The sequence below is a fragment of the Acomys minous genome (assembly GCF_964271855.1).
Source record: "Acomys minous genome assembly, chromosome: 17".
Taxonomy (NCBI): Eukaryota; Metazoa; Chordata; class Mammalia; order Rodentia; family Muridae; genus Acomys; species Acomys minous.
The window spans coordinates 57598727-57623830 of NC_140500.1; the positions used below are offsets into that span (position 1 = coordinate 57598727).

Sequence of the window (25104 nt, forward strand, 5' to 3'; positions counted from 1 at the left end):
AGGCAATCTCAATGGGAGTATTTTCTCAGTGGTGAACCCCTCTTAGTAAGTGACTCTAGCTTGTGTTCAACAGACATAAAACTAACCCCAAAACCTCTACATTTAGCTTCCAGCACCCCAAAGAGCTGGGAAGCAAAGGATAGAGTGGGCTATAGCACACAAATTGGAGGGACACTGCTAGGTGCCTCAGAAGGCCAAACACATGGCGCTCCAGGACCACCCAGTCTAGGTATGCTGCCAGGCTGGCACAGAGGCACCAAAAGTCTCACAGGGGATTCCAGCCCATGGCTGGAGAAGAGAAGGTGCACCCAAGACACAAAAATGCTAGTTTTCCCAGTTTTAATGACAGCCTTGATGTCAGCACAAGCAGTGGACCTTGGCTTTGGCCGGTGCATACTACGGCCTGGATGTGCCTGTACTGACCCACCTCTCTGTCCCACCAGCAACTGCCCCCAAGCAAACCAGAGAGCCAGCCTCCCCTCTCTTTGCCCTGTGGGTTTCAGCCACAGAGATCTAGTTTTATGTCCCTCTGTCTCTGTCCTTCAATGGGAGGCGGCCTGTGTGACCTTTCCTGTCTCCTGACTGCTGTCCAACTGGTTGCTGGAGTCACTGTCCCAAAATCGCAACCTGGCCCCTTCCTGTTGCGGTCCTGCTGAGTCCCGGTGCCCTTGGATAGGGTCCCCGAGTTGGCGTCTTTAATTCCTGCTCTTTCAGTCAAAACTTAGTCAAACTGAGGCCTGTTACAAAAAGAGCAGGCATTCTCTCCTTTTGCCTTTGCTAAATACAAAACTGCAATTATGAATTTGCTTTTAAAAAGCCAAATGCATGTTTCCCCTGTGTTGAATTCAAACTCATTGACCGCCCCCTCCCCCTGCCCTACACACACACTAAGGGAGCCATGGTGTCTATGCTCACATGTTCTCTCTCTCCCTCTCCCACTTCCTCCCTCCCCTCCCCCTTCTCCTCGCAGAGGCCACATATAATGAAATCATACCCGGATGTGACACTTAGTGCCTGCTCCATCCCACTTCCCATCATGCTTTGAGGCTTCTCGTAATTCATGGGCAGACTCTCTGAGGAGGGTGGGGTCGTCTAGGAATACCTTTTCCTATTCATCGCCTGACACTCAGGTGTCTTCTCTCTGGGGACTCTGTCCAATCTTCAGCTGTCATTCACTTTCCTTTACTATTTTCATTGTTCTTCTAACCCGACGGCAACAGCTATGACCCAGAGCTCCTAGCAAGTGGAAGGAGTTCTCGGTGTGTCTCTGCCCTGCGTGCTGGTGTAAGGCAGGTGCTGGACAAATGCTGACTAAGCAAACATATGACTAATGGTGCACTGGGAGGCAGGCAGTGCCAGCCACAGGCACTTGCTCAAAGTCTCAGACATGGCATCATAGCCCACACTCACTCATCCTTAGTCCTGCCAAACAACTCCAAGTTCACATGCAACACAGACCCCAGGGGTCTAAGAAGCAGGAAATGTCCAACCACACCCCACAACCTCTCACTTTCCAAAAACCCGTTACCCCCAACTTTGTCTCCCACAGGACCTTTGCTGTTGGCTCAGGAAGCCCTGGACCCCTGGATGCCCCTCCCAGCGTGACCAGGACTTTGTTCTGCCCTCCACAATTCCAGGTAAGCTGGAGGCACAGGTAAGCTGGGCTGCAAGTCACTGCCAAGGGCATTTTCCTTCCTGTCTCACTAACAGCAGGTCCCTTGTGGTCCTTGGAAGGTGCACTGGCTCCCTGAGGCTGGAAAGAACTGAGCAGATGCAAGAAAGAACAGATAGGAGCCCATATGGCCAGATGCTGCTAAAATCTAAAGATTAAGCTCTGTGTAGCTTAAGAGGTGGGTGCCGGTCTCCTACCAGTTCACTGGGGCGTCTCCGCATCAGAATAGACAGTTGTATGCTTGGCACACAGAGCCTGAACAGCCATAAGCTGCCCTCACCCTGCAGGTCACCACTGCCACAGGCTCAGCTGCCTGACCGCTCAGCCCTGCCCCTCCCAGGTCAGTTATGGACAAGGCTAGCCACAGGCACTTGCTGCAGGCCTCGTGCATAGCATCGGAACCCACACTCACCTATCCCCCATCCTTGTAGACTCCCACAAGTGCAAGAGGCGGTGGCTTTGCTGCTGTTATTCAGAATGGATGTGGGCAGTTGAATAAGAGACTCAGCCACACCCTGCCTGCCATGTTCAGATAAAGGCAGGACCCCGGGGGACACTTATCAGTCTCTCACACCACATGGTTCTACTTTCTTCCATGTTCCCCTGCATATAATAACCGCTGTGGTCACTTAGGACCAAAGTACTTAAAAAAGGAGGAAGGAGGATAAAGGAAAGAGGTAGCAAAACCCTCACCGGTCTCCTGAAACCCTGCTGGCCGGAAGAAGTTCATCACTGCTGCCTGCCTTGGGTGCCCCCTGAGTACTGATTTTTCAGCACTCCTGGAGCATGCTCCTCTGGAGAGGACCAGGGGAGTGTTAAGAGCGTCTGGCTAAGGGCCTCACACCCCGAGGGGCTAGTAGACAAGTTCCCCCATCCACCTGTTGCCGTGGATGACAGCTAGCACTTCTTCCCATGGGGCTGGACTCAGTCTGCTTCCTCTCACTGTGAAGCAATGGGTCTGGTCAGGAGCTTCAGAAGCCAGGAGTAAACAGGAACTGACACTGGATACCAGAGCAAGACACCCAGAAGAGACAGACATCTCCCAGCCCTCCAGAGAGCCATAGTCAGGCTGTGTTAATTGAAAATGAGGGTGTATATAACATACAGAAACACAGAAACACGTATGTAGACGTGTTAATTGGTCATCTCATACGGGATCTGGAACTGAAGGCCAGGCTAATCTGAAACAGACCTTGCTCAGGGCTTCTAGGGACAGAGTGCTGGAGTCTTTGGGTCCACATTTATGAGAATCAAGGTCTAGACCTAGATCTTAATCACAGATATTATTCAGTGCACAGAGCTGTGAAACCCAGCAGCTGCCTTACCACGAAGAGCCAGCACCTTGGCTTTCCAGGTGAGGAGCTGAAGCCTTGGGAGCCTCAGTGACTAGATCTGGGGTGCTGACCTGGTTCATAGAAGGGCCTGGATTTGAACACACCTAATTGACTGTCAGCTTGTTGTTTCTTAGTTCCCTGATCTACCTCCCCCTCAAATGAACGTGGATAGATGCCAAAGACCAACAAGAATGGTGGTGGTGGTGGTGGTGGTGGTCATGGTGGAGGTGGTGGTGGTGGTGGTGATGATGGTGGTCATGGTGGTGGTGGAGGTCATGGTGGTCATTCTGATGGTGGGGTGGTGGTAGCAGTGATGATGGTGGTAGTGGTGATGATGGTGATGATGGTGATGGTGGTGGTATAAAAGGAATAAGGAAATTAGCCAATGGCCAGAGCAAGCCCAAAGCCCAGTCTTTGTATCCGTGACAGAAGCCCCAACGTTCAGCCTGGGAAGGGAAGTCTGGCTCCTGCTCCTGACAAACAGGCTGAGAACTGATCTGGCTCTGGCCTAGGAGGCAGGGGTCAGGGAGGCACTTCTGGTGCTCACACTAACACAGTGGGCTGCAGGGGTGCCAGTGGCCAGAGGTCGCCCACACATGCTACCATGTCTGCTGACTCACAAAGGTAGATGGAGTCAGCTCTGGGCTCCACTAGACCTGGGCTCAAAAACAGTCCTCTCATGAAACACTCAGCCCGTGCTAGGCCCTGCCCAGCTGCTGGAGATGTTAGTAGCATAGCCCCAACCCCTGCTCTCAAGAGGCCTTCTCAGGGGTGGGGCCATTACATCTTTGGCGGTGGTGTGGAAGTGGACAGTTCTCAGCATGGAAGCTTTGCTGTTGCCAACGTTGAGGCTCCAACACTGGGCTTTAACCCACACAATAGGTACTTCTGCTATGGATCCCCAAAACCAAATGGCTTTCATGCCTTTGTGAGGAGGGAGGCGGGCATGTGGGAAGCTCTGGGTTTGCAGAGATTGGGAGGAACTAGCTTTCCACCACAATCCTTCCAGGGAAAGAGTCTGTGACCTTAGGACCTGTGCAGGTAACCACAGAGGCCAAGTCTCCCCTGAGTCACCATGTCTCATCAGCAATCCGTCCAGGCCATAGGAGGCAGTCACCCTGTCTACCCATTGCCTTCAGGCAAGAGTGCTAAAGCCCAGTGGAACGCACCTTGAAACCCTGGCCAAGTGCAAACATCACAGTGTTTTTATGTTTGGCCCAGGGTGACAGTGCTGCTTGAGGTCCTGTCTCATACCCTTCCATGCTCCCAGCCAAGAGCTCCAGGGAGCAGCTTCCCATGATGCCTTCTGCCACTAACAGAGCAAACACCACTGACCATCCCAGCTGGAAAGAAACACTCTTTTAATACATGGAGGTCAAAATCTTTTAGTTGTTTTTATCAAGGTTTGTGATAGGTAGTGTCTTTGTTTTGTTTTTCACAAAATGGGCACAAGAGAAAATTGTAATAACACCTTTAAGAGGTGAGAGGTTTTCAGATCATGGAAGTGTGCTCCTAAAGGAGACTGGGGGATGCAGTCAGGTCCTCTCTTTTGTACCCAGCCATGATGCGAACACTCGCAGACCCAGAGCAATGGGACCATCCAGCCATGAGCTGAATCCTTGACACCTGTGGCCAAAAGAGACATTTCTTCTTTTTAAGCTGATTGAACTCAAGTGTTTACGTCACAGTTACAGATGCAGACTAACAGTTACTGGGAGTCCAGGGGCCTTATCCCCATGTTTCCTCCAATGGTATCTTCCTTGCAGGATGCAGAGGACCAGATGAAACAGTCTGGGCAATGGATGCAACCAGCAAATGGAAGGCAGACCACGGAGCGGACGGGCGGACCACGGAGCAGCCAGTTGGACTTTCTAGGCCTGATTCCGCTGGCATCCTTCCTTAGCAATGTTCTCACACATGCCCTCTCTTTCTCTGAGACAATCGCCTGTGAACTCTGGGCTTCTGCTTCCCTCCCGCCGATGTGGGAGTCCCTTTAGGACCTAGGCATCCAAGTGTGGAATCTCTGGACTTAGTTTTCCTCTCCCCGGCTGTGGCATTGGCATTTTCCTTACCATCTCACTGCCCCTCACAACTTTTGTTTTTCTTTTACTATAATTTCAGATAAGATGAAATCAAATCCCCTGAGGTACAACCTTGATGGAAAATAGCTTCTAGCAAAAGTTTTCAGGAAGCCACATGTTCTCCGGAATGACAACAATGTTTACACAATTATCTCAACCTTCCATAGCTCCGGACAATGTCTGCACTTCATGACCAGTCCATCTCAGGGTAGAGACGTGAAATAATAAGGATGAAGGAGCCAGGCCACCCTACCCCCAGCTTAGAAACGGGAGCTCCACTTGTGGAAAACTAAATTCAGCTAAGCTCATCTGTAGTGATGGGGGACTGGGCTCCTAACAGCAGACGCGAGGGAACAAGGAGATAAATAGCCAGTTCTTAAAATATGATCTTCCATCTTAACTCTCAAGAGGCCGTAACAGTATTGATAAATAAAGAAGGAAGAAATGAGAAGTCAAATTAGGGGGACCAGGTTGAAGGTTGAGAACAGATACTGTGACTCAAGTCAGCCTCGTTTTCGGTATATCTCCTGTTTGAGAAAAGGACACAGGAGGTGAGTCACACGGGCCAGCATGGATGCTTGTCTTAGAAGTGGGGGTAGATGTAGGGGAGGCATCAAATCTGGGATGAGGGTAAGCTGCAAAAATAACCATCAGCCCCACCACGTTCATCTAAATCACAGCTTGAAGGAGGAAACCATCCCCCTCGGTTATAAGTTACCTCTGGTTAGAAGACACATCCCAGTCTCAGAGATCATTTAAGTGTGGAGGAGCGTGTCTTAGAATAAAACATGGGAACCCAGGTTATAAGTCAGTGTCACTGGAGCTGTGGAGATGGCTCAGCAGTTACAGCCTTTGCCTCCCAAGCATGAAGGCCAATGTCCTAACCCCAAGATCCTAGTAAAGGTTCTGTGGGGGGGGGGCGGGGGTGGCAATCCACATGCAGAGACAAGATCCCCAGAGACAACCATGTTAGGGAGCCCCACATTTCACTGAGAGACCCTGACCCAATGAGTGAGGTGGAAGAGTGGTCAAGGATAGTTTCCAACACCAGCCTCGGGTCTCAGAGCGTGCCCACACGTATCTAGACACGTGCACGCTCGCACACGAGAAAGAAAATGGTGTCATTACATTCCCATGGTAGAGAGCGTGTCATTACCCGGTGAAGGGGCTAAGAGATGCCACGAGAGAAACAGACCATGTTGCCTGTCTGTCAGTGTCTGCTTCTCCCTCATGCTGCATCCTGAGGTCCAGGACAAGGGCAGGCTTAGGATCTCACACAGCTTTTGTTTGTCTGTTTTAGGATGAGGAAGCCACTTCTCTTCTGTGAAACAGCAGTGCAAGGTCATAAGTGAGGAGAGCCTAGTACAAGATGGAAGAGGAGACTCAGATTTGCTGAGCTGAGGAAAACACAAGAGGACCTAGAGACACAGCTCCCTGGGTTTGATTCCAGACAACACACACACACACACACACACACACACACACACACACACACACGGAGGAGTGTGGGGGAGAGGAGGAGAAGGTGAGGGGAGGGGAGGAGCCCAGCGTGTAGCAGATGCTCCACTGGGCGCAGTGGCCATACCAAATCCCTCTGGGGTCTGCCATTCATTTCTGGACTACATACTTCCAACTTTGGAGGAAGAATGGGAAAAAAAATGAGGAGCCCTAGAAAATGCTAAACAATTTCTAGAGTACTCCAAAATTGTCTTTTTACAAAATTACGCAGAGCCTGGGTCTACCCACCAGTGTCAGGGTATGGCCATGCTGATGGTATTCTTGTGCCCCCCTCTGGCTAACAGACTGTTGGAACAATGGTCCCCGGGGAATTGGCATTTTCTCCTAGAATCTCATGCTGAGAGATAAAAAGGCTGAATGCCAGCCAGAGGCAGAGTTTATCCTCTAGGTAGAGAGTTTGCCATTTTTAGAACTTGCCAGACTACCTTGGGGGAGAAACTGAGGCAGAGGCTGTGATGGGTCAATATTGGGGTGGACTACAACTTGTCCAACACTGGTTACATGTCAGCCCTGTGGCCTCTATTTACACCTAACCCTCCTGTCAGTAACCTGAAGACAGCCTTGGCTGGGGCGGGGTCACGTTGAACACATCTCCACTTTCTGCTTTACACTGTTGTCTCTTCCACTGGCTTCCTGGGGGCAGGTGGCCGAGTCTGCCTTGTTAGGGCTACCAGGGCCCAGGCACTAACCCCAGGAACCCTGGAAATAAGAGCTCAGGCTTGGATCTCAGTTCTCCCCACCCCACTCTGTGTCTGTGCCTCTGCATGTGCATGTGTGACAGTCAGAGGTAACTGGAGTAGAAGAGCCAGTTTTCTCCTTCCATCATACGGACTCTGAGGGTCAAAGTCCGGTCATAGACTTGGTGTCGAAAGCCCGTACCCACTGAGACAACTCATTGGCCCTGACAGCTTCCATTTTCTAACTTCAGCTTATTCATTCATCTACTGTGGACAGGACACAGGTAGGATTATCCGAGGTACCATACAGAAAGCTCTGGCCTTGCGCAGGGCCTGACAACTACGGACTCACCCAAGCCAGGGGGCTACTGTTCAATCACGCCTAGTGTAGCTTACTGACAATCTAACAGTTTAAAATATAAAAACAAACCACTGCCCCAACTCCATCCTGCCAGTGAGCATGCGTCTGGACAGGCTGCCTCATCCCCCCGTCCTCAGGGGGAAAGTTAATGATTCTGAGTCTGAGATCAATAAAACTAAGAAGGCAGTGTCTGTGGCTGGATTTCTGTACTAAGGGGGAAGATTTCAGACCATACCTTCCCTTCTGAGATGTGTTGCTTTCAGAATGTTCCTTCCTCATGTTAAGACTTAATTTCCATGGCAGTGGTGTTAAGAGGGTTGGCCTTCGGGAGACTGTCGGATCAGAAGGGCAAGATGCTCGTGACTGGCTTAGATTAGGTCATAGTCTCCAGAGCCAGCTCTTATCCAAAGGATGGATGCAGTTGGCTGACCTCTCCGCCTGTGTCTGCTTCCTTGGTGCAGGATGTCTGCAGACTTCGCCTCCAGAACCATAGTTATGTAAGCTTGTGCTGTAGCTTCTTTTCTTGGTGCTGTGATAAACGCCGTTCAGGAGATCCTGAAGAAGGAGGTGGGTCTACTTTGATTCACAGTGTGAGGGTACAGCTCACCATGACAGGGAAGGCACAGCGGCAGGGGCTTGCGGCAGCTGGTCACATGGCACTCGAACTTAGGAAGCAGGGAGCAACCAACGCTGGTGCTCAGCTTGAGCTCTCTGTTTTTACCCAGTGTAGAAAATCCAGTCCAGGAAAGTTATCATCACTTTTAGGTTGAGTCTTCCCACTTCCATTAAGCCAATCCAGACACACCTACACAGGCATGCCCTGAGGCTTGTCTAGACCCAGCCGAGCTGACAATCAGTATTAAGTATCACAACCTCTATTCTTGATAAATGACTCGGTCTCTGGAATTCTGTTACAGTAGCTGAAATGGGGGCCTGCTGCAATGCTGTTTGCTGGTGAGAACTCTAGGCTGGGCTGTGGGTCTTCCAGCCCATCCCCCATGTCCCTGGCCTGAACACTTACTATAGGTATAAAAGGCTATGTCCTGCCAGCCCCTGGCACATTTGTGTCCTGGGACTCCTGGCTTTTCTTGGGAGTCAAGCGTGGAACACACAAGTGAGGGATGAGATTTTTAAGTGTGAGAAAACCAAAAAGTTCAAATGGCAAAGTCTGAGGTTTATGCAAGGTAAAAAGAGAGGACCAGGGCAGGGGACCTCATCTCTCACTGCACAAAAGGAGGGGAGAACTTGTGAGGTGAATTCACGGAGGGGTCACATGCAGGGGAAGACACAGAAGAAGTGTGTTAGGATGAGGCGCAGCATAGATGGAAAGAAATAGCAGAGAGACAGACGCATGTCAGATGCCCATGTAGCAGGCATCAAGTGCATGGCTTCACGCCGTCAACGCAGTTGGTGGGACGCTGTGCACATATGGTGGGAACCGAAAGTTATTGGAATGGAATAAGCATGTTTATACTCTCTGGTACCTGCTCCACCAAGAGCTGAGCCCTGCTCCAGCTCTCCCACTCTGTGGACACGAGGAAGCCAGAAGTTGTGGGACCTTGGCCAAGTCCTCTATCACCGTGGGTCTCATCTCAACATGGCAGCTATCGAAGGAGAAATGCTCAAGAGTGTCTCCGGGTGACCTCCTCGTAAAGAACAGGGCAATTAGCCACCAGCTTCCCAGCAACGCCATGCATAGTCGAGGCATCTGTGTCTGCCCCCTCCCTGGCTCTTTCATCCACGCACAGCACTGTGGGCTTTCCAGGGCCGTGAGTCTTAGCAGGTGCAATTAAGTTAAGGATCTCATGATGAGATTATCCTGGATTACTGAGCTGGACTCTAAAAATACCATCGCCATATTAGCGGAGAGCTGTTTTACACTGAGAGGAAAAGCTCATGAGCCCACGGAGGCCATGTCACCTTGACTGGCTTTATGATCACTAAGGGGAAAGACCTCTGTGGGTGTCTTAGATTAGGTTAACTGAGCTGGGAAGAGGCATGCTAGCTGTGAGTAGCACCATCCTATGCCCTGGGTTGAACACAAAGGAGCGAGCAGGTGAACACCAGCACTCAGGTCTCTGCTCCGACTGTGAACACAGTGTGACCAGCAGTCTTGAGTTCCTGCCACCATGGCTTCCCTCAACCATGATGGACAAAGGGGAAAGTGAACAGCCATGGTGGTAGAGTGTTAGAGTGGCATGTGTGTGTGCAGAGCTCTGGGTGCACGGCCTAGGACCAGAGAAACAAAGGAACCGGAAGTGCCCTGTGACGGAGGATATGACGACTCAGGAGCTGGGGATCCAAGCCGCCATGATTCCGGGCCAGGGTTTCAGCGTGTGGAAGCTCTACCTTTAGCAGTGCATGAAAGGCACTGACCTTCCCTGGCACTTGTTCCTGTTTCTGAATTGAAGAGCAGCTCAGCCGGGCAGCGCTGATGGGTCCTGATGGCTCTAGTTCATCGCCCTTGAGCAAGTCAATCAAGAGCCAGCTTGTTCTTTTCCTTTCTTTTATATAAAATCACACTATTGTAATGAACTCACAAATGAAAACATTATACGGCTAGAAGGAATTCTCTCAAACACGTGCCCATCGCTAATGCTATACATCTCAGCAAGCGTCTGTACAGTGAGTCTGGCTGTCCCTAACTCTATACATCTCAGCAAGCGTCTGTACAGTTAGTATGGCTGTCCCTAACTCTATACGTCTCAGCAAGCGTCTGTACAGTTAGTATGGCTGTCCCTAACTCTATACGTCTCAGCAAGCGTCTGTACAGTTAGTATGGCCGTCCCTAACTCTATACGTCTCAGCAAGCGTCTGTACAGTTAGTCTGGCTGTCCCTAACTATATACGTCTCAGCAAGCGTCTGCACAGTGAGTCTGGCTGTCCCTAACCCTATACGTCTCAGCAAGCGTCTGTACAGTTAGTATGGCTATCTTGAAGCCACAGCACTTGTGGCACTCAGCTTGGATTTTTATATTTCCATGAGGCTTGTTTCTGGTTTTGATAGGAAGAAAATTTAAAAGAACTTCTGTGTCTCTGGTTTTTGGAGGCCTGGGGAATTCCTGGAAGGATAGGAGCCTACGTCCCTAATTTGATGAGTTTGATCTGACCCATAAATCATCAGTTATCTTGATGTTTTGTAAAGTGAAAGCACCTGCGCCACTGAGATGGCACAGCAGGTCACACAGAGCCTGATGACCTGAGCTCAGTCCCCAGGACCCGTATGGTGGAAGGGGAAAACTGATTCCTGCAAGTTGTCCTCTGGTCCCACACACCCCCATGGACACACACAAATAAACAAATATAGCTTTTAAAAATAAAAAATAAGCAAAACAGGCTGGGCGTGGTGGTACACACCTGTAATCCCAGCACTCAGGGATGCAGAGGAAGTGAGTTTGAGGCCAGCCTGGTCTACAAAGTGAGTCCAGGACAGCCAAGGCTACACAAAGAAACCCTGTCTTGAAAGCCAACCAAAAAGAAAGAAGAATAAGCAAAGCAGTTGATCCAAGAAGACTGGAGCTGTAACTCGGGCTCCCAGGCACCTGGGCAGTGGGCTCAAAGCGTGCTAGGCAGGAGGAGAACCACTGATGTAAGGCTGCAGGTCGAGACGGAGTGTCTTCAGCCCTGTCATGGTCTACTCCCTCAAAGAAGGACAAGCAGATGGTGCAGATAGATGCTCGTGGCTTGCTTTCCCCCAGACTGTATCCTCCCATCCTCCCAGGCCATTCCATACACATGGTGACATCTCTAAAATGCTTCACAACAGTCATCCGTGACAGTTTCACTGTCCGTAGCCATCAGGTACCAGCCTTCATCCCCTGGGAACCACCATCCTAAAGCGAGGGAATTCATGCCTTGGATTTAAATATGGCCAAAACCACAGTTAGGGGGAAGGTATGGGACAGAACCTATTGGTGTCTTTGCCTAAAGACTAACGATGTCAAACTGCCTTCTAAGAACTTATGGCTTAGGCATCTCTGACCTTCCAGGTCAGAGGAGCTTCTCGTTGCAGTGGGCAGTGATCGATGCAGAGACTCATGGTTGTCAAGACTGCTGAGCACAGGAGACTGCTGAGGGCTCTGGCACAGACAGGATATCACCTCAACTGCCACCGTGGCTCACTCACATGTGGTGGTATGGGGGTGAGGGGTGAGGCGGGGGGAAGACCAGGGAGCAAGGAGGAGAGCTATGAGACGACGGCTCCTATTCACGACATGGATGCTGTACACGCCAACTCACAGCAGCTGTGGCCACCTGCACGAGATCAACCCAGTTAAAAATCCAACACAGGCCAGGGAAGGGCTCACAAGGCCCCGCCACTAGCTGAGGAGCTATCAGTTTCTGGGGAGGGGCACTCACTTGTCACTGGGGGGTGGTCACCGGTAGGTTGCCCATGCCCCAGTGGATAAGCCCACACCCATGTGCATATGAGCAGCAACTAATAAGATGCAGTGGGTTATAAAAAAGACATGAAGCTGTGAGCGACACGTGGTGGGGGGAGGAAGGGAGCTGGCGGGAGGGAATGCGGGTGGATACAGTCAAGATATAGTTCATCCATTTAATACATTTTGAAAATAACAAAGAAAGCAGCTGTATAAGTCATCTTGCTGTGGTCCACATGTTCCCCCATCTCATAGGTGAGAAAGACAAGACCTCGACTTGCCACCATGAGTTTCTCTGGCCACTGGTGCCCATCTTTAAGGCCACAGCGTGCTGTCAGTGTAACCTCATAGGGCATAGCCTCCTGTGCCAGCATTATGTTAACCCATCATACCCCATCTCAGCCGTGAGCCTTGTCACTTAGCCAGGCTGACAGGCACAGGGAGCAATGCAAGCTTGCCAGGCCACAACTGTCACCGCCTCATGGCCTGCTTCCACATCTAGGGAACTAAAAAAAAAAATGCTATAAAACAACCACTTCCAGAAGGCCCTAACATGTTTCTTAATATATGCACCAAAATTTAAGTCCTCAGATTTTTCAGACCAGATGGTTTTACAACATTGCAAAGTAGGTTTGATTCCACAGTTATTTAAACATGCCGAGCATTTTAAATACGCAGTGCTTTTGCTAATTAACACTTCATAATTTCTCAAGAGTCCCACAGGCAATTGCTACCATTTGTAACCAGTGCAAGATAGTGTCAAAAAAAATATTCTATTTCTTTTCTGAATAGTTGTCCTGGGATGGAAAATGTGAACTATCTCAGTGTTCCCTATCATGTGAATGAAGTAGTGTGAAGAGTCGTGTGAAATTAGGGGTGACATGTAAGCACAACAGCACATCAGGGCCTTGGACACTGATGCTGTTCAAGACAGACCCCCCACTGTGGCCACATGGCCAGGAACAGTCACAATAATGCAAGTAAGCCAAATAGCCACTAACAAGAATAAGTGCGCGCACACACACACACACACATGTGCACATACATGCACACACATATGCACTGAGGGCAGAAGGCATCATGGCTCAGCCAGACAAGCTGACCACCGGTATAGAAGACAGTAGTGGGCATTCTTTCCACACTCACTGAGTATCTTAGTTATTTTCCTATTGGTGTGATAAAACACCATTACCAAAGGCTGCACACAGGAGGAAAGGTTTATTTGGGCTTACAATTCCAGGGGGCTAAGAGTCCATCACGGTAGGGGAGCACAGCAGCGAGTGGCAGGCATGACGGTTGGAGCAGAACCTGACTATTCACATCTTCAGATGCACGCATAAGCAGAGAGCTGAACTGGAAGATCTCCAGGCCGCCTCGCCACCAGTGACACACTTCCTCCAGGAAGGGGGCAGCACCTCCTGAGTCTATACAAACACCACCACCAACTGGGGACTGAGTGTTCAGATACTTGTGCCTACAGGGGACATTTCTCATCCGATCACTCCCCTGAGGCAGGAGTAGAGGCAGGGAAAGAGAGGTGAAATGGGAGAGGCAATCTGGATGAAACAATCTCTCCACAGAGAGTCGATTCCAGTACAATTAGCAAACTGTGCTGTGAAGGGCAAGGGCTCCTCCACACTCCTTTTATAGGAAGATATTTTAGACAAGACCGTTAAAACAGCGGTGAGCCATGCTTAAGGCCTGAGCATCTATGACCTTCAGTGTAGCCTGCTTCTCTGCCAGATGTACATCTATGATTTTCTAGGAGTCTCACAAGCAAGATGAGGATCTCTATTTCTAGTGAAAGACCCCAGTGCGGCCCCTGTGACCCATGATTTTACCTTCTCAGATTAGAACCCTGTAAAGAGACTTCAGAAACCACCCTATGAGATCATCTACCAAAGGAAGGTGGAGGAGGTGGTGGAGGAGGTAGAGGAGCCAGGGGAGGAGAAGAAGGAGGAGGTGCAGGAGGTGGAGGAGCCAGGGGAGGAGGAGAAGGAGAAGGTGGAGGAGCCAGGGGAGGAGGAGAAGAAGGAGGTGGAGGAGCCAGGGGAGGAGGAGAAGGAGAAGGTGCAGGAGGTGGAGGTAAAAGAGGTGGTGGTGGAGAAAACCTCCTGAGACAACACTTTGCACTATGTCACACTGGAAGCCACCAAAACAGTCTACTGGGGCATGGCTTATCCTTTCCTGGGCACTTCTCTATTTACCCCTATGCTTAAATTCTTGTTAAAAATCTCTTTTTAATGAGATACAATTTTGCTTCATGCTGACTCCTCCTGAAGTTCTTTTTTGGCACCAAGGCAGGGCCAAATGTGTCCACTGCACCAGAGTGAAAGTCCCTGAACAAAATCCCCTAGAGGCAGTGGGTGAATGGAGCTATGTCGTCTCAGGCCCTATTGCCGTGGACATCATCAAGCCACCTGCCCCACCCCTCCTCCCTCTCCCTGGGCTTCGAGCATGAGATGTCTGTTTGGCAGCCAGTGTCCTAGGGAGACTTGGCCAGACATCTGCTCATCCATCTGACATCAATGTGACCTGATAAGATGGTGTTCTTCCTAACATTCCGATGACGTCAGGGTTACAGGGGACTCACGGGCAGCATGCCACAGCTAGGGAGACACATGGAGGTGGACACAGGCCTCCTTACTGTAATGGCACAGGGGACCCTGGGGACAATGGGCTTATTAGAAAAACTGATGAGCACCAAAGATGAAAGGCCTTTCTGGTCCACCTACCGGAACAGGCTGTGACCACCCACACCTACTCTCAATTCAACAGGGTTCCTCGTTGCGGGAGGAGATGTGGGCAGAAGGCAGGAGACAAACAGAACTGTGAGAATTCGGCAGAAACTCGTAAGCCGCTGAGACTAGACCAAGTTGTCACTGATGCTAGACTAAAGGTCCTCAGGGGACAGAGCTCACCTGACATTGACCCCCACAGTGTCTTCAGGCGAGGCGTATAGGCACCTAGAGTGTTCTCACTGGGAACTGTTTTGATGAGAGGATGGTGCAGACCAGGAGGGGATGCCTCAAGCCCCTCTAATTGCATTGCTGCACACTAGACCTCCCCGTCCGTGCATTCAAGCCTTTGTACTCTCACCAGAGTTATGGACAGGCCTTTGCAGGAAGAGCCCACAGACAGGCTCTGCTGAGCTGACGCTGCTGCTCTGAGTGGCTCTCTTAATTAGGCAGTGTTTGATTGACGTGTCCTGGGGGGCAATGTGAGAACACCTTCCCCAGGCGCCATCAGAGATTCCGCACGGGAAGGCACAGCACGAGCCTCCTTAGGAAGTTCTCAACTCCTCACTTCTGAATCACTGTAGACAAAATGAAACTGCTAATATTGTTAGACCCAATACCTCAAGGTGGTATTTTCTGTTCTATTCCCCTCTTTATCTCCCAGGGCTCAGAGCTTGGCAAGATGCAAGAAGCAGTAAGAGCCAGCTATAGTACTGCAGGATTAGGGAACAGGGTTCCTCACGTAACCTTGTTGTGAAGCAGTAAACACACACACACACACACCACAGTGAGGCCTAGCTGGGCCTATAATCCCAGCCCTCGGGAGGCAGAGGCAGGTAGGATTTCTGTGAGTTTGAGGCCAGCCTGGTCTACAAATCGAATCCAGGATAGCCAAGGCTCTGTTACTCAGAGAAACCCTGTCTTGAAAAAACAAACAAACAAACAAAAACAAAACAAAATCCCCCAAACCCAAAGTGAGGCCTTTGGGATTTTACAGTTTGCAAAGGCATTTGTCCTGCAGGTTTAGCTGGGGACCACCAGCACGCAAATCCACACAGCTTTACAACACTACTATGGGTGATAATGATTAACTCTGCCCAACGGAGAGGCCTGGGATTTGACAGGGAGCAGAACCAATGCAGAGCTCACCCTCATGAACAGGAAGCACTGCTCCCTGGCTGTACTTCTGGCTCATTGATCCAGGGTGCCAAGCGGGTAACAGGGGGCTCCGTGTCCAGGGGAAAGGCAAATGGGGCAGACAGACAACTGGGAGCCAGGTCCCTGATTCCCCGAAAGAGCCAAACTCAGATGGCCCTCAGGGAGGTGGGAGGCGGGATAGGAAGCTGGATCCTGTCTAGTCAGAGGAGCAGAGCCCCAGGGGAAAGGGTCTCCATCAGACAAAGAATGCTGGCAGCTCAAGCCTCCTCTAGGCTAATAAGCCCAGCATTTGCCTGGGAAAGTCAGTGGCTCTCTGGAAGGTGAGGGAAACAAAGGAATTGTGTAAAAAGTTTTAGATCGCTCAGTTCATCCGAACCCCCCACCCACCCACCCAGTAATGCCTGAGATACACTTGAGCCCTGGAGCTCTGACTGTCAGGAGAAGCCAGGCTCCCTGAGAGGCCTGGTGGAGAAGGTGCCCGTCTGGTATGCATTTTTTGCCACTGACACATTTGTCTGAAGCCACTGTCTCCTGTCATCGGAGCCACTCTCATCCACAGTCCCCATCTGTGTCCTTTAGCACTCAGACACCCAGTACGCTGACACAGACATAAAGAAACGTGACATTCATATACCTCTGAGCCTGAGGTCTGGGGCCAGCTCCTTGAGAGTTGCCACAGGCTCCAAGTCACTAGATTATTTCCCCGAAGCAGATGCTGCTCCTGCAGACAATATGAAATCTCCACTGGCTGCCTCCTCTCATGGTCCCTGAATGCTTCTGAAAGAGGCTGTAATAATGCATAGGAAGGGAAAGCATCCATGAATTCAACGCTAAGCCACTACCCAAGATGTGCTGCCTCCACGGGGCCCTGCTTCCGCGCTAAGCTAACTGGCCAGCATTGTGCCTGCAACTTCTGGTTTGCATCAAGAAGGAGGGATTGGCCCCTTAAGCCTTGTCTGAGGATGCCACCTGACAAGTGCAGGTGTGAGCCTGGCCCAGCTTGCCAAATGCTGGTTATCACACACACTGTTGTCAGGTGAGAAAGAGAAAGATGCTTTGGGTTTAGCTTTGAGAGTGGTAGTGACATTGTAAAAACATAGTATCAAAAAAGTATGGCTGGCAAGGTAAAAACAAAATAAAAAAGAACAACAACAAAAAAGCAAACAAACAAAAACCATTAGGGAGCAGAGGCAATGTGGTGGAAAGAAACAAGATTCTATACCTAGATTCCTAATGCGCAGATTATATAACTGATGTCCCTTGGCCACCTGGGAAGGTTTTAAATATTATTAATACAAAAGGCTTGGCACATCTCCAGAAATGGCTGCCTTTCTTGTCCCCAAGTCCCAGAGCTTTCTGTAGACACACAAAAGCCCATCCCAAGCAGTAGATGAGCAGACTTTAGCTCCGTTGTCAAGGAAACCAGTCTGCTCTTAGCTCTAGAATTAGAAAGCCTGGGTTTGGCTCCACCAAGCCTCCGCTGCCCACCCCTCCCGATGGAGCCTGCCATCTCTTCAGCACCACACCCCTGCACTCTGAGACCCTTTCTCTAGCAAAATCCCTAGCATTTTTCAGGAACGGGAACTCCTGTGACAGCCCAGCAGGCATGTACACAGATAAGCCCACGGGGAAAGGAATGTCTTTACACAGAAAGGCAAGACTCTGGGACCAAGGACAACAGCTTTACCAATGCAAGACCAAGGACTTGAATTACCAGTAACAACCTAAAGAAACACTGATTTACCGCTCAGCGCTGGCCCACATTTCTCTCTCCAAAACCCCTGCCTCACACCCCCCAAAAGGGGAGCCTTAGCCACAGCATCCACCAATGGGCTGAACCCACTGCTTCCTGGGAGGGCAAGGTATGGGCGGGAGGGATGTATGGAATCAAAACACTGCCCCATGAGAGGTTCTCAGAGCCTCCGGAGTAGTGGGAGATATAAGAGGAAAGAGAGAGAAAGCCAGTGTTACTAATAACAACTTAGGAGAGGCAGGATGGAAGCAATCGGAGGTGGATGTGGGCAGCTAGGGCAGGGAATGTGCTCCTGCAACGCAGGTGCAGGGGAGACAGTAAAGGAGGCTGCGAGAGGGTGCCTATTAAGGTCTTTGATTGATACGGATCTCCAGGGGACATCCACGGTGGTGTACTTTATAGCCATATTTCCCCCAGTGACAAAGTGCAGGAGTGGAGTCTACGCTATGTTCTAGACACACAGATATTCAGCACAGTGTGCTTGGTATTGTAGCATCTCCATGTTGTGCAGGTTGGCTGCCCGAGAGCCCAGGCACTAACTAGCAGAGTGTCCATGTGGGCATATGTGTGCTGTATGATGCTGGCCCATGACAGAAACATCAAACACACATTTCTTGAGACATCCCCATCATCAGGTGGCATATGTCTGTGCCTGACCTTCCGAACATCCTAAGCCAGTGTTTGTCGCTCTCCCGTCCAGGCCCTCTCAGCCCTGCATTAGGTCCATTTTGATACATGTCACATCTATCCTTTCAAGCCAAGAGCTCCGAAGAATCCCATGCTAGCCCATCTTTCCACACGACACAGCCTTGGAAGAACGGCCTGTGTTAAGCACTGGGGGATGACTGGCTTTGCCGAGTCTTTATGAGTAGGTCATCTCTTACTCTAGACAATGAGAAACCGCCTGCAGAAGTGTTCAGAATTTGGAGTTGGGATGTGCAGCTCAGCTGGTAGAGTGCTTGCCTAACATGCATGAAGCCCGGGCTTCAATCCCTAGCATTGCACACAAGCTGGGTGTGGTGGCCCACGCCTATAATCCCAGCACCAGAGAAGTAGAGGCAGGGGGATCAGAGGTTCAAGAACACTATCATCTACCCCAAAACAGTTTAGGCATAGCCTGGTACGGTGACACGTGCCTCTATTCCCAGCACCCCAGAGGCAGAAGCAGGAGGATCTCTATGAGTTCTAGACCAGCCTAGGCTACATAGAAAGACTCTGTCTCAAAAAACTACCAACAAGCAAACAAAAATAAATAAAAATAAAAAAGAAGCTAGCCTGGGCTCCATGAGATACTAAGAAAAGGAGGGGAAGAAGGGAAGAAGGGAGAGCTGATGCAGAATTTGGAGTGATGCTCAGGAACAGTCATCTCTGGAATCCCAAACATATTCATCTGGGTTTCTTTAGTGCACTATTCTGTTCTCCCAGTAGCATTTCATATGTGGCCGCTCTGCTATTCTTCCTAATAAAGACAATGCTGGTTTTCTTTCTTTCTTTCTTTCTTTCTTTTTTTTTTTTTTCTGTCAGCACCAAGAAGCCAGGAGACACCTGAGTAGGGAAGGGACCGGTCTTCCTGCTGGCAGCAGAAGAAATTTGCATAATGATTAATGAAAAAGAAAATGACTCTTTGTCTAGTAGGACTAGACTTTAATTAGGCAGACATGCACCTGGATCAGTCCTGAGAGGATGCCGTTGTCATGGGAACACAGTTCCTGCAACCCCCAAACTTAAAAGCTTGAATCTTTTGCTAGAACTGTTAAAATACCCCTAGGAATAGTAGACAGGTGGGGCTTTTGAAAATGTCATTTTCCATTTCCCACACGAGGCAGCTACCCACAGACCTTTCCCCAAACTTTAACCCTCTTTCAAGCCCTCTGTCTACGCTGGGGCCTGTCCCTACTTTCCTTCTCCTCCTGGCAACTGCAACATAGGGAAGCAAGTGTTAAGAATTCATCCAGTTGCCTTCCCTAACCACCTCCCCTCCCTGCCTTCTTCCCCCTCCCCCACCTTCCCCCACACAAGACAGGCGTGGCCCTTCTCCTCTAGGAGGTTGGACCTGCACAGAGTACAGGGCACAGAGCACAAAGCCAAGTGGGCATCAAAACAGCCAGGGTATTGAGTGTCGAGGCAGAGAATGGTCCAGCAGATGCTGAGGAGCTCTGGTGGGAAAGAAGTGGACCAGTCTGAAAGAGTGAACAGAGAACCAGAGGGCACATGCCCAGGGAGAGCTGGACTGGTGTGGGGCTGAGTAGTGGAATAAATGAAACAACAGCAATTTCCCTGGAGGCCACTCACACACTACTTTATGTATTGCGCCAGCCAAGAGGACAGAAAGTGTCACTTGCCTGGGCCAGCTGAACATCTTTAAGCATCTTTATAGGATGTCCCCCCTGGCCTTATGATGGTAGTTTTCTGAAGTCCGCCACTACATTCATACCACACTTCTAAAGACCACCACGCAGATAGATCAGTTAGCCCACTGTATGACTTCTAGAAGCTGCCCAGCTCTGAAAATCTTACTAACGCATTCCTTATTTTAGAAAAATCTACTCTGCTATACTCTTAACTTGTTTTTAAAGTGAGAGCTGGGGAGGTCGCTGTAGATAAAGGATTAGCACCACAAGCATGAGGACTGGACTTCAGATCCCAGGCCTATGTCAGCCTCTTTAATCCCAGGACTTGGGAAGCAGAGACAGGGGTTCGATCCCAGGAAAAACTAGCTAGCTAGACTAACTGCAATTGGGGGGAAGGGGGCTCCAGGTTCAGCAAGAGTCCCTGCTACGCTAAAAAAGTGGAGAGTGACTGAGAAAACTCCTGGTGTGAACCTGTGGCCTACACACACACACACACACACACACACACACACACACACACACACGCATACACACATACACACACATACACACACATACACACACACACATACACACACACATACACATATACACACACATACACACACACATACACACATACACACACACATACACACACACACACATACACACACACATATACACACACATACACATACACACATACACACACATACACACACACACACACACACACACACACACACACACACACACGACCAGGAGGGAGGACAGCGGCGATGGCAATAAAGCTCATTATACTATGACAAGCCACAGGGCGAGGATCACATGGAGATATCGCAGATTCCCAGAAAGGCCCCCTTTGATCCGTGTTTGACCAGGTGATGCTTTAAGTCTCTCCTCTGGAGACGTGGGGTGAAGAGAAGGGCTGGATTCATGTGGATAAGACCATTACACCATCGAGCAAGACCAGGAATAATCTTTACAAGTAAAACCTGATGCCATTTTCCATGGCTGCTGGGATTAAACACAAGCTCTTCTTGAGACCAAGAGACAAGAAAACAATGATTTCTCAGTCAGGAATATCATGTTAAGATTTTTAAAGAGCCATTTCAATTGTGTCATTACACATCTCCAAGAAAGCACAGGACGCTCAGCCTCGCTTCTAAAGGAAGCTGTTGTAAGGAGCTGTCCCTGCCCATCTGGATAGTTACTACAGAAAGAAATCAAATGGCACTGAACTCAAAGGAAACATCATCGCTGACTAGTATTTGTACAGATCAGCCTGAAATTGTGAATCATTCCCAAGGCACTGACCCACAGAAACATACTGACCCTGGAACCCAAAATGTGTACAAAGATAGATAAGGAAGATGGTGGCTTAGTTCAAGACAAAGGCAGGATGAGAGAGCAAGACGCCCACACAAGTCCATCTAAAAGTTTTGCGGACAGCTGTGAGCAGTGGCTGGGAGCCCAGGAGGGGACCATCCCACCAGCGAGCGTGGGTAAGGGCAGGGCTCTGGTGAGGCACGAGGACATTAAAGGCCAGAAGATTTGGCAAGTGTCTTAGGGGAATCAGCTACCAAATAGAGACCTGACTAGCCACTGGTCCAATCCTTCCCAACAGAGCCAGGCCACCTGAGTCAGAATCTGTGTTGTCCCTGGTTACTAGTGGTGTGACTGGACAGTGTTCTTGGCTCTCTTGAGTTCCTTTCTCCTCTTGGTGACCTACTTTCTCAAAGGGACGGTGAGGATTAATAGTTCACATTTGGCGTGCCCGCCCCTTTCCCAGGTTTGAGTGTCAGCAGCTGCTGGTGCAGCCCCACCAATGCACAACATCATCCATAAACTCCAGAGTGAACGGGAGCTGAGCTGAGGAGCTTGGGGATGCTGAAACCAAGACACCCACCAAAGTCACCTCTCTAAAGTGTTCCTGCGATCCAGGGGGGCAGGAGACAGGGGAGGGGCTTATTAATTCTACCCTGATGATCAGAGAACATGCCTCAAAAGGGAGGGAGGGCACAGAAACAGGGCCAGAAAAACCTTCTCCTTTCTATTTCTACTCCAAAGACTCCTTTCAAGTGCAAAAGCCTTTATTCTAATTGTGAGACACAACAGGTGACTGTCATACCTGCATGTTCACTAGCTCATTATAATTTGACAGGGGAATGTGTCTTAGTTACAGGCCCCCCCCCAACATTTACATTTGTATCACACACACACACACACACACACACACACACACACAACCAAAAACAACAAAACAAAACAAAACAAAAAACCAGACCGCTCTTAACAACAGAAATCTACCGGAGAGACATGCATGAAAAGTGCAGTTTCTCTATGGGGAGTGTCTGTTGTGCTTTCTCAGACAAGGGCAGCTCTCACAGCTGCTCTCCCTGGGGGGTTGGGAGGCTGTCTGGCTTCCCCTCCTTCACCCCAGTATGGAGCTTTGTGCTGGGACTGGGACTTAGAAATGAAGCCCCTCCCTCACATAAGGCACAGGTCTCTAATTCTGTTCTTTGTGAAGCAAAGAAAAACACAAGAACAAATCCCACAACCTTACACACATCAGGGGTGGGGTGGGGGTGGGGTGATATGTCTCAGGCAGTTCACTTTGAAATCCCACCTTTGAGGCTCTGCCCCTGCCCTCCCCCCACCCCCCATTTTGCTATTGATTGATTGACACAGTCTCACTACATAGCCCTTGCTGGCCTGGTATTGGCTATTCAAACCAGACTGGCTTCAAACTCAGAGAGATCTGTCTGTCTGTCTGTCTCTGCCTCCTGTGTTCTGGGATTAAAGATATGTACTACCACACCTGGTTCCCTTTTAAGCAAGAGATGTTTATCCCAATTCAGAGGTGAGATCTGGGGAACTTTAAGGTTTTAAGGCTTCTTCCGGCTCAGACTGATAATGCTTCCTGCTAGCATCCGCAGGGCTGGACACACAGGGTATTGGTGAGGGCATGGCTGAGGGTGGTCCAGCACACTCGGCTCCCTGTGCCACCACAGCTGGCCTCTCCAGGCTTCTTGCTCTGTGTCACTGCACTAGCTTTCTGTAGTAGTTGGACTTCTGTCACTGTGCTAAGACACTGACCAAAAGCAACTTAGGGGAGGAAGGGTTTGTTTGGTTTACACTTTCAGCTCACAGTTCGTCACTGAGAAAGTCACTGAGGAATTTGAAGGCTGCTCAACAGCTCACTCTAAAGTGTGTGCTTAGCTAGCTTTCTCATGCAGCTCAGAGACATCTGCCAACAGAATAGTGCCACCATGGTGGGTTGGGCCCTCCTATATAAATGAACAACCAAAACCATCCCCAACAGACATGTCCACAAGCCAACCTGGTCTGGGTAACTCCTCAGCAGAGGTTTTTCTCTCAGGTGACTCTAGGCTGTGCCAAGTTAAGAGTCAATGCTGCCCCTTCACCTTCTTTGGATGCTATGTCCACTGTGCTCCACCCTCGCACAGGGCCTTTGCACATACTAGTGTTTTGGGCAGCACTTTCCCCTGTGTCACTACTTACGCTTCCTACAAGATCAGCTCACCTGCCACTTCCTCAAGGAAGCCGTCTATCTGCTTTGATGAGGAGGCCATACTCTCCACCTGACAGCAACACTTTAACCAGTGGCTAGCCCACGAGCTGGGACAAGGCCTGGGTGCGCAGCAGCTCACATTATTGAGTTCGTGTTTAGACACTCTGTGGTGTGTGAACAGTGATGTAATCACCCAGAGGCACCCTTCTCGGACCATGCCCAACCCCAGGATTCAGGCATGGTAGCACCCGCCTGCTGGCCCCAACCCATGAGTTTGAGGCCAACCTGAGCTAAGTGCTGAGAGTCTCCTTCAAGAACCCAAAGCAAGGGCAGTGAGATGGCTCAGCAGGTAAAGGCACTTGGCACCAAGCCCTACAGTCTGAGTTTGAGTCCCAAAACTTACATGGTGGAACAAAGGAACCAACTGCTGTAAGTTGTCCTCTGACTTCCACATGTGCACCATGGCATAGTCACAGTACACACACACACACACACACACACACACACACACACACACACACACACGTACACGCACACACACGTGCACACACACACGCACTCGCACACGCACACACACACACACACACACACACACACACACACACACACACACGAGAGGGGGAAGCGGGGGTGGGGGGAGAACAAGGAACATACCTGTTTTGTTGATGGTTATATAACTATGCTGTCGTTCTCAGCACTGTTGCCCAAACTAAAGGAACTCCCACATTTGCTGGGTTACTGCTGCCTGCAACTACGGTAGTTTTGCCAGCTGCTTTTTCCCTCTCGGTAAGTAAGTGCCAACATCTGGCAACAGAGTTTGTTTCTTTAATACACGTGTACTGTTGTAGATTGAACAAGCTTCTTTGCCAATTAAATGATATTTGGAAGAAAATTCTTCTCAATGTACTTTTGATACTATTAAGTGTTCAACAGCAGTGTTAGACCTTTCCTCAGCTTTTGCCTCTGTCACCTACTGGGGCTTGATAATAACCCAAAGTATTTTTGCCTGGATATTAAGTGTAAATTTAATTTTCAATGTTCCACGAGTTTATGAGCATGAATATTATGATCCTAAATTGCCAAATTAGGGATTATTTGATGTATTAAAAATACCCCAAAGATATCCAAACTAGGTCACTCTTGTTATGCCCCATAGGTTTTTAGTTCAAAGTTTCTCATTAGAAAAACAAGAGAGTCCGCTTGTCTTAATGAAGCAAACTCTCCGAACACTTTGCCTTGAAACAGCTAATAATTTTATAGTAAAAAACAAAACAAAACAGCAACAACAACAACAAAAACCAAAACAAACAAACAAAACAGAGATTGGGGCTGGCCAGATGGCTCAAAGCCTAAAACTACCTGCTGCCAGGAGAAAAACCAAGCCCTGCAAATTGACCTCTGACCTCCACATATGTGCATAATTGTATACATACATCTGCTTACACACACACACACTGAAGAAATATATATGTCATGCATATAAAAGAGGCCTGTTCTATTAAAAAAAACAAACAACAAAAAACCCCAAATTCTAGAATTCACTGCCCAAAGTAGGATGCGCC

General features: G+C 49.6%; 1 protein-coding gene across 4 annotated transcripts in view; it reads right to left on the reverse strand.

Annotated features, from left to right (window-relative positions):
- ADD2 (adducin 2) overlaps positions 1 to 25104 on the reverse strand; it is a 100984-nt gene that overhangs the window by 47897 nt on the left and 27983 nt on the right. The window contains exon 1 of one of the 4 annotated variants that reach the window (XM_084765948.1): positions 16556 to 16579. The exons of the other annotated variants lie outside the window; for them this stretch is intronic. The gene's annotated coding sequence lies outside the window, so the exon portion shown is untranslated. Of the gene's footprint in view, positions 1 to 16555; positions 16580 to 25104 lie in introns of those variants that run through there. 4 annotated transcript variants of the gene reach the window in all.